General features: G+C 33.6%; 1 protein-coding gene and 1 non-coding gene across 5 annotated transcripts in view; both read right to left on the reverse strand.

Annotated features, from left to right (window-relative positions):
* LOC126748526 (zinc finger protein 26-like) overlaps nt 1–10,917 on the reverse strand; it is a 111,685-nt gene that overhangs the window by 12,076 nt on the left and 88,692 nt on the right. The gene's annotated exons all lie outside the window — the stretch shown is intronic.
* Nucleotides 4,759–4,920, reverse strand: LOC126733660 (U1 spliceosomal RNA). Its single transcript, XR_007659811.1, has one exon. It is a non-coding gene; the product is annotated as a U1 spliceosomal RNA (small nuclear RNA).

The raw sequence follows: 10,917 nt of genomic DNA on the forward strand, positions 1-10,917 counted from the left end.
AAACCACAGAGGCATAGAAGAAACGGAAAAACGTATAAAAAATATTTATTATTGGCCAAATCAACAAAAATCAATTCAAACATATATAAATGAATGTGAACTCTGCCAAATTACCAAATATGACAGACGACCTCTTAAATTAAATTTTAATATTACCCCAACAGCCACAAAACCATTTCAAATTTTACATATAGACAGCATCACTTTGGAAAAATGTAAATTCCTTACCATCATAGACTCTTTTTCTAAGTATGCACAAGCATACAAATTAAGGTCATCACAAGGAATTGAAGTAGCAAATAATTTAATAAAATATTTCAGTCACCATTGTATACCAGATCAAATCATTTCTGATAATGGCTCAGAATTTAAAAACTCTATTATTTCTGAACTTTTGACAACGCATAAAATTAAAGTCCATTTTGTTAGCTCGCAACACCCTGAGTCAAACGGGCTTATAGAACGTTTTCACTCTACCCTTATTGAACACATTAGACTATTAAATAATCAAAATGAATATAAAAATGAACCTATAGAAATAAAAATTAATTACGCTATTCTTGCCTATAATAATACAATTCATTCTGTAACCAACTTAAAACCCTATGAAATTATTACTGGGCATTTAGACACAAATTCTCCACTTGATATAAATATTGATAGTCAACTGTTAAATAATTATATTTCTAACCACCGAGATAAAATTAAAATTTTATACAAAAAAATTAATAATGATATTCAGAAGAAAAAACAAATGGACATAAATAAAGCTAATGAACACCGTGAAGAATTGCCGATAATACCCGATACCGTGTATGTCAAAAATAAACAAAAACAAAGCAAAACTCTAAATAAATATAAAAACGAACAACTTAAAACAATCGACCCCACTTTAAAAACTGCAAAATTAAAAACAACACACGGTAATACGGCTGAAAAAATACATCTTTCCAATGTAAAAAGGCCTAAAAAGAAACCCTACAAGTTTCAAAATATTTCAGGTTCCTTTCGCTTGGACAAGGAACAGAAATAAGGGACATCACCAGCAACTTAGGCATCCTGCCTATAAATCTAGGACCTGCAAAACTACAACGTACAGATCACACTTTTGTACACTATTTTAGTCTAGAGCCCCTTTATAATGAATTTATTAATTTAAATGAACAATACAGTAGGCTTAAGTCGTCCCTCTCGAACGGCACGTATAATTTCGATTTAGACAATTATTACAAAATTGTAAATTTTTCCCAATATTGCATTTTTGAAAAAATTGAAAATATACAATTTTATAAACATAACCGCACAAGAAGAGGTATAATTAATGGCTTGGGTTCTATTGTTAAAAGCATAACTGGAAATTTAGACGCTCGAGACGGTGAAAAAATTTACACAATTTTACAACATCTTCAGAAAAATGACCAAAATCTAGAAAATCAAATTAAAATGCAATACTCCGTTAATAAACAAATTATCGAAAATTTTAATAATACTGTCCAGAGTATTATGCACAATGAAAATCTTTTAAAATCAAGAATATTGCAGCTTAACCAATTAATTAAAGAAAATGCTAGTTTCAAAGATATGCTTTTTGCCAAGGACTTGTTTAATCAACTAATAGCCTTATATAACTCCATACTTAATACTTTGCAAGATATCGAAAATTCAATTACCTTTTGCAAACTGGGCGTAATGCACCCTAGCATAATTAAATCTAAAGATTTGTTTTATGAATTGCAAAAAATTGCCACACACTATAAGAACCAACTTCCTTTCGATGTGAAACTCGATAACATAATAAACTTCGAAAACATTATAAAAATCTCTTGCAAAATCGATTCTAACAAAAAATCGTATTTTTTATCACTCCCCATAGAATATAAAGACAATTTTAATTTATATTATTTACTTCCAACTCCAACAAAAATTAATTCAGAATATTTTGCAATAATCCCAAAAATAAAATATTGTCTGAAATCAGAAAACGATGAACTTATTAGGCCTCTTAGTGACAAATGTACCGGAGGTAAACCGTATCACTGCCCAAGCACGTTGCAGTCAAAAATAATTAACGCAACTTGCGAAAGTAAAATTTTGTTTGAGCAAAAAACCAGTACTTGCCGCTTCCTCAAACTTCATGTTTTGGAAAACCACATAGAAATTATTAAGGCATTTACCTAATTAAAGAAGGAGCTTGCAAAATCTTTTACAGGAAACAAATGCTAATTTTTCAAGAGACGAGCTATGGAAGCCCTTTGGTCATTGATGCCCCTAAGCTTGAGTTCACACCTAAAAGTTTCCCGAAATTTCACATACAGTTGGAAAATCTGCGCCTAGATACTCCAGCGCTAAACCCAATTATCCCATTAGAAAACAGCACATCAGCCGACCAGTATTATATACCAAGTTTGTGGACAACCACTCTGTATATTGGTCTAATAGCCGCAGTGCTCTTTTACCTTGTTTACAAGAGAAATATCTGTTGGAAACGGACCAGAATTAACGTCGAAGATCCTACCCTGCAAGATATTCCCCTACAGCCAAGATGCCCAAGAGTAAATCTTCCAGGGGATGCTTCGTTCTAAGAGGGGAGGAGTTATATATTATATCCCTATTTAACTTATAAGAAACTGTACAATACCAACCAGCTTGCCGAATCATCATTTTGCCTTTTCCTATTTTCAGCATTTTATAAACTTCAGCTTTTATTGTACGTAAATTTATTATTTAGTCTAGAATTAACTCTGTACTGTATAAGACATATCTAATTTGAATAAAGTTTTTTTTAAAAACAGAGTTCCGTAGTATCGTTACATAATTTGAATCTATTTATTATTCATGGACAATGTGACAAAATTGTAGAAATAACATGCAGAAAGTTCAAAGAAATGTACCCGAATTTACAAAAAATGGATAAAAGAAAATTTGTGCGAATACAAAATAACTTTATACAATTTGGTTCACAACTTAAAAATGATACAAGTTTGCCCAAGCCTGTAACGTCTGATGAGGACAACATCGTGAATGTTTTAGCCTACTTTCACGCATATCCACAAGCTTCCATCCGGAGTGCAGCAGATGATTTAGGCCTAACTTATTATTATGTGCAAAAAATTCTGAACGACAATAATATGCATCCCTTTAAATATTCAAAAGTTCATCAGCTGAAACCGGATGATTACCAACGTCGCATTCAATATTGTGAGATACTTCTGACACGCACTCAAGAGGATCCAAACTTAACCAAATAATAACAGGACCACTTAACCGTTAACAGCTGTATAGAATCTGTATTACCTTACTATAATTATAATAGGTTAAATAATTATAAATTTTAGGTTAATTTATATACGTATATTATGCCAGTAACAGGATAAAACTGGTAAGAATAACAGTTGCGGTTATAACTGGTAGTTCAAAATAACATTTTATCCCACCACTACCCACTATGTAGATACAATATACATGAAGACGCGGGGTGTTAAGTTGAATGAACCAACTGACACAAAAGTGTCAATTCGCCCATTATTATCGACAGTCGTCCCTTAACTATTAACAATATTTAACCTATCTATCTACCTACCTACCTATCTATTATTTTTTTCCTAAAGGGACGTATATCTCATCAGTAGGAATTCCTATTAATGAAATATAAATATAGGCCCCCAAAAGACGCTCCTAAAAACATTTTTCAAAAGACAAAATACTGTCCCAAAGAGTATGAAAGTAAATACCACACTCTCGAAACAAAAATCGACGGGTCCGACTAGACTTTAAAAAAAATTGAAACCACTTATAAGGTAAGCATGTAGTAATAAAACAAAACATTTCTTTACTACCAGATATTAGTGATGCGAAGAGTCCGGATGAACCGTCCGTTCAATCCGAATATCAAATTATTCCGAATCAATCCGGATATCTAAATCGTCCGGATACACGCCGCCCGTTCGACCGACAATGAAATAAAAGCTTGTACGAGGCTCACGAAGTTCCACGTTCCACCCGCTAAGAGAATCCGAATTAAATCGTCCGGACAAATAACCCGGCAATCGGCAATATCGTCGCGGGGCCTTATGTAAATATTGCTTTATCTATCCTTATTGTACTCATTTAGAAACATAAGAGACAATACGAGAACGCCCAAACTTTATAAGGGTCGCCTGACCTTCAGAAGGTTTTTTTGTAAACAAAGCATTTTTGAATTGATTTTGCATCGTTTACAATACACTTGATTTATTACATACATAATTAGCTATTTTAGTTTTAACATCATGTAGAAATCCGTAAAAACGAAATGTCTAATGAGTTGCATAATGCATACCTTATATTCAAAAAACAGCTATAAAAAACGTTTATCGGACGGTCGAGCATCGAGCCCGAAACATGGCATAATTTGCCGAACGGACGAGACATCGAGCGGATGAATTCATCCGGATGAAAAAACCGAATTTTCAATTCATCCGAATCAATATTGTCCGGATATTGAATTAATCCGGATTTTTACAACACTACCAGATATATCCGTAAAATAACTCAATAACGTGTCACCAGTATAATTAAATCTCTTAAAATCAAAACAACCATTCCGTTCGGCTTCAAAAACCTAATATCTAAATACAATCAATACATGATAGTATAAAGTGCAAGTACATAAACGAATTGACGGGGCCACGGGGCGATCAGGCGAAACAGTGCGCTCCATCGGAAAAGTTGTTACGTAAACACTTCCTTAACTATTACTAATATTTTTAATTAAATAATCCGGGACAGCGCGTACGCAGTCCCGACTACCAAAAATTACGCGCCCGAGTTATCCGCATTAGGGATAATCGCAGAGGTCAGCCCAACCGTAGTGCAATGGAAGGGCCTCACTCCGGAGGAACCGCCTTGTTGATCACGGTAACCTCTACGCCAGGTAAGTATGCTTTCAAGCGCTTCTAAATCAAGATTTGTACAAAAGTTTCTAGCATACCGCGGTAACATTGTGATGCTGCTGCCATCTGTTATAACGGCTGTAAACTACTATGATTTGCATTAGTGCCCAACGCGAGGCTTAAAATGTATGCCTTGCTTTATATATTTCGTATATTCTCTTAATAATTTTAAAAAAATTCAAGCGGTAAAGGCACAGATGTAAATATCTAATCCGAGCTATAAAAGAGCTATTTACATCTGTGGTAAAGGTAATTAAAGATCGTTTTAAAGCAACAGAGATTTTTGTTTTCACACTTCGAATACACATAATTTTTTTCAGATTTTAAATATATGTTCTTAAAGGTTTTGTATATCAGTATATTGGAGAGAGGACTAGTAGAAATTAATCCCTCATTTTATACATATTGAATGGTGGATAAATGAGTGACGAGGAAGAAAGTATTATTTGTTTAATATTTTACGGCAGTCGATATCACAGAGACATTCTTAAAACGGCAAAAGTTATATTCCTGGTTCATGATAAAATTACGGTTTTTTGCTTTCCGACGGCACGGCGCGGCGCGGCGGAAGCGTGAGAGATGGGTAGGAATGTAAAAATCCACACGCATTTACTCTAATAGGTATTGATCTAAGTACTCAAGTTGTTTTGAATATAAATGTTAAACGTTAGCAAGAAGAACGCAGGCCGCTCAGCATTTCTACGTTACCGCGCCAGAGACTTTATAGAGTACACTGAATTCTACTCTCTCAGCAGTTCTCAAGCATGGATCATACACTGCATCGCAATGACTAAGCTGTGATAGGACCAGCGGATCACACAGTAGAATTTTTGTTTTTCTATTTAAAACGTAACGATGTGGATAAATAAAGAAAAAAAACTCCAAAATGCGTGCCTTAGATACACACCTCATAAAACACAAGCTTAAGGAAACCAGGTGGTTGACTATGCAAAACAGAAGGATTTTTCACACATCTTCAATGTTTTTTAAAATAATTAATTTAAGATCTCCACCTTACTTATATAATAAAATAACATTTCGCACATATGTTCACAATATTAATACCCGGTATAAAGGAAAGCTATAGCAAAGCTATGCTAAAGCAAAACTCATAAATTGACCCAAAACCGGGTGGCACTACCTGCAATCAACGAAAAGAAAGAATTTTACATTGAAACTAATACCCAACTAAGGTAGTGGCATAAAATATTGGTGGATCACCAGGTACCACTTTTGCATACCTAATGAGGTTTTATTGCTCTACACACTTCTGAAATAGAGTATAACACCTCCGCTTCACTCAACCGAAACTTATAAAAGATTTACTGATTTAATGTTTTCTTATCAAATTTAAAAAATTATAAATAGCTGCCAAACTAATACCGAAAACATTTTTAGCTTATATTCTTTTCATTGTTAAGAAATTACTACAGGAACAATAAAGCATAATTTAGTGGTTGTTTCGTTTCTTTTTACTTTATTTTCTCTATTCCGATTTTGGAAATTTGACGTATTGCAAATTACGTACTGAAAGTTTAAATAACTTAAATATTGCTTATATTAGTTTATTATTGTTTTGATAATTATAGGTGTAAAATATAAGAATACCTGAAAAGCTATCGGGAACGTATTAATTTAATTTAATGTACTTATTTTTATGTTGAAATAATAGAAAAAAAGGAAGTGTAACGTGTAACTATCGTTTCAAACGCTTGAATTTTAAATAATAGCCGGAATTTAGGGCGATCAATGTGCTACTCTTACAATACGTTTTTACACATTTTAAAATTATTGAATTTAAATAAAAATTGATACGTTTCTTCCTATTAAATATAATAGAAAAGTCTAAATATTCAACTGTTCAACTATGTTTTAATTGTTGAAATATATAGACTTTGAAAATAGTGTCCATTATTATCCCACCGTCTCAATTCAAAATATTATATAAGTAGGCATTATTGAGTATTTCAGTCAATTGAACAAGTATTTTTATATATTTGCCATTGTATTAAACTGTTTAGCAAAAATTAGATCAATGACGTTACAGAATGTTATCGATTATCGAGTTCCGGTCGAGTTGAGATTAATACATATATTTAAGAAGTACCGACGTGACGCTAGGTCATCATCATAGATCGTCGCCCCAATATTTGTTTTGGGATACTTATGTCGGCTGGGCAATAACTTATTATAAGTTCTTTGTTAATTAATAGCTATAGTTTATTACTAGTGACCTAAGAGTTATTTTTCTTTAGAATTTAAGTTATGGTTACGTTAGTGTTTTTATATTTTTTAGTATGATCATGATGTTTACTTTTTGGGACTGAACCGAGTTAGAGGGGACTCGCTCTTTGCCTTTCTTTAGGAAAGCATGTATTTTTGTTCGTAACGTCGCAGTTTTATTATTAATATAATTTTTAATTTAATTATCGAGTTTTCTTACATCAGAAGTGGGATCGGCTTACTAAAAGTACCACTTAATGTTTGATATTGTTTTCGTGGACGGCTTTAAATCAGTAAAATAAATGAAAAACTTAATCGCGTCTTGTGGATACAAAAATTATGGAAGAATTCGCGAAAATTTTAACCGACTCTCTAAAAACGCTAAGAGATGAAAACAAAAGTGCTGTGTCGACGTTAGTGGACATTCCGGCGTTTAATCCGGGAAATGACGATGACGGTGCGGTAAGGTGGTGTAACGAATTGGAAAAATTGGGTGAAACTTTTAAGTGGTCCGATCATGAGTTACTTGCCAGAGGTTCGAGTGGGTTGGTTGGAGAAGCAAGGGATTGGTTGTCGACTTGGAAGCCATTACAGCGAACCTGGGAGGACTTTAGGACTGAGTTATGCAGTCTTTATCCGGCCAAGAGAAATCTAAGCGAAAAGTTGCGAAGAGCCTGTTTGTACACCAGCAATGACGCTACCTCGTACTGTGAGTATGCCAGAAAAGAAAATAATGACAAATTTATTTGGGGTGATGATCAAAAAAATAGCAAAAACTCTATCTGAAGGCATGGAAAAATTAAATCGAGTTCTAGCTTTATTATCGTCAGCTGGGTTTTCTTTTAATATAAAAAAATGTCACTTTTTTGAAACAAAAATCGAATATTTAGGGCAGGGAATATCTGAAAAAGGGGTAAGACCGGGAAAAAATTAAGTAGAAGCTCTGTTAAATACTTCAGATCCTCAAAACCTAAAACAAGTTCGTCAATTTATGCATGGGCCTTGTGAACTATTTCCGCAAATTTATACCGGAGCTGTCATCGCGTACTGCGTGCATAACTAAACTTATAAAAAATAATGAAAAGTTTGTGTGGGGAACCGATCAACAAATTGCGAAAGCTTATATTTGTGCCTTTTTAAATCAACGACCTTTACTAGATTTTTTTTGATAATATTTTACCGACAGAACTCCACACAGTTGCTAGTGCGATCGGTTTTGGGGCCATACTTTTTCAACGGCATAAAGATAATCAGTTAAGGGTGGTGGCTTATTTTTCTCGGAGAACTTCTAATGATGAGTCTAAATACCACTCATATGAATTGGAGACCTTGGCAGCTTTTTATGCTATTAAACATTTTCGTGTATATCTTCTTGGCATACAATTTAAATTAATTACAGATTGTAACTCTCTAAAATTATCACAAAATAAAAAAGAACTTATCCCGAGGGTTGCCAGATGGTGGCTCTATTTACAATCATATACCTTTGATATCGAATACCGAAAGGGCAAATATTTACAGCATGCCGATTATTTAAGTAGGAACCCTGTGGTTAGAGATCCGAAACAAAACGGAGTAAATACAATTTCGACAGATAACTGGCTAAGAAAAGGTCAAAAACACGATTCCGAAACGTTAAATATTCAAGAGCAAATTAAGGAAGGCAAACTTACAAAAGATTATGTAAAATATCCTAAAGTAATTAATTATATTTAATAAACGTAATTTTTATAAACACCCTGTATTCGTTTAAAAGTGTCTCAATCGCCCGAGAATTATCTTACATCCTTGAAAATCTATACCCTAAACACAAATAATAAAATAAGCAGAGATTGAGAGAGACCCAGAAAAGGCAGTGAGTGCTAGCACTTCGGCTTATAAAGAGCCATGTATATAGAGTGGTCATAGTTGACCAGATGTGGTGGTGTTTGTCCACTAGGTGGATATTAGAATGGTTGTGATTGTTTTGTGCACAGGTTAATTAATCATGTCGACATGTGAGTAATATTTTATATTGTTGTTGTATAAGTCCATGGCTAGAGTTTTATGGTATACCAGAGTTTGTCGCTGTTTAGCGAGGTATTACCAGGTTGTGGTCGATTGTGTAGCAATCGACAGGGATGCCCTCTGAGCGCGCAGTTCCTTCGAGTTGGTCTTGTGAGTTATAGAGGGCCCTCACTTGTCTTCTCGATTGACGCATTTGGATTCTAAGATCTCGGTATATGTTATCTTAGTTTCCGAGTGTTGAGATGCTTACTGCTTAGCAGCAGTGGAGAGTCTGGGGTAGCCTTAACTATTTTAGGGGACACTAGCTAGTCGTCGAAGAAAGAAGATATATATGTAAATTATAAGCAAACATAAAGTAACTATATTGATGGTTGTTGGCATGACTGAATCAAGGGGACTGAGGTTCCCCGGTGAGTAAACTTAATCCTTATTAGATGGGTCAGTACAGTAAATCGTAAACATTTTTGTTTCATGGTACTCTCAATCTCTTGCTGTATACATGGTGGAGCTCGCTGAATGAATTGCATTGTCAATACTCACGTAAGTTTAATTTTAAAATACCCAAATTTTACAATTATTTTTGTCAAAATAATATTCTTTTCCGGAAAATAAATCCTGGACAAAATCCGCTTATTTATCGTGCTTTTGTGCCAAAAGGTAGCAGGTTAGGTTTGCTGAAATTATTTCACGACGAACAATGTCATGTGGGCCCTGATAAAACATTTGCAAAAATAAATCATTATTTCTGGTTTCCTAAAATGGCTAAATTTGTAAAAAAGTATTGCGCTAATTGCTTAAAATGCATTGTAAACAAAGATCATAGTGGTCCAAACAAGGGTTACTGCACCCAATCGACAAAAAAACCGATCCCTTTTCAAGTAGTTCATGCCGATTGTGAAGGCTCTTTTCCCATGTCTGTCGATGGATATAACCATCTGTTGCTTTTAATTGATTCGTTTACAAAATTTTTGTTTTTAATTCCTCTTAAATCGCTTTCGGGTCCTGAGACATGCAAATCTATTAAATTGTATCTAAGCTTGTTTGGAATTACTAAAACTTTTATTTGCGATAGAGGCACTAACTTCACCGACCAATCTGTTAAACAGATGTTAAAAGAATTAGGTATTCGAGAACACCTGATTGCAAAAAGCGCTCCTCGTGGCAATGGCCAAGTTGAGAGATATGTGAAAACTGTTTTAAATTTATTAAGAACAGAGGTCAGCGACAATAAGTCAGAATGGCCGAACTCTATTTTAAAATTACAAATAACCAGTGGCGAAGCGTGAACTTTTTTTTCGGGTAGACAAACAATAAAAATGGTTAATTAGAAAAAATGTGTATTCACTTTAATGAAATAGAGAATGAAAGCGCATGAAATATTAACTTAAAGAGAAAAATTATGTAGTGATATAAAAAAGAAAAAAATAACTACTACTAGCATAAAAAGTTAGATAGATAAAAATAAATACTACTTATAAAAACACAACATAGATATAACCATAACTTATAAATCCATAATATCCATTTTTTGAAAGACAAATAAAAACACAACTAAAATACAATTTGCCAATATCGAACAGTCGTTCATAAATAATCACTAAAATATCCACTAAAAAAACCTTTTCTATACACATAAAAATACTAATTATTAAATTACTATAGCACACCCCCACACCAAATGCCAAATGCAGATACATCAAAACAAAACAAAACTGTAGTCTCAGTGATTTGATATTCTACTAGTCTCAGTGAATAA

This window comes from Anthonomus grandis, chromosome 2 (assembly GCF_022605725.1).
Source record: "Anthonomus grandis grandis chromosome 2, icAntGran1.3, whole genome shotgun sequence".
Classification (NCBI taxonomy): domain Eukaryota; kingdom Metazoa; phylum Arthropoda; class Insecta; order Coleoptera; family Curculionidae; genus Anthonomus; species Anthonomus grandis.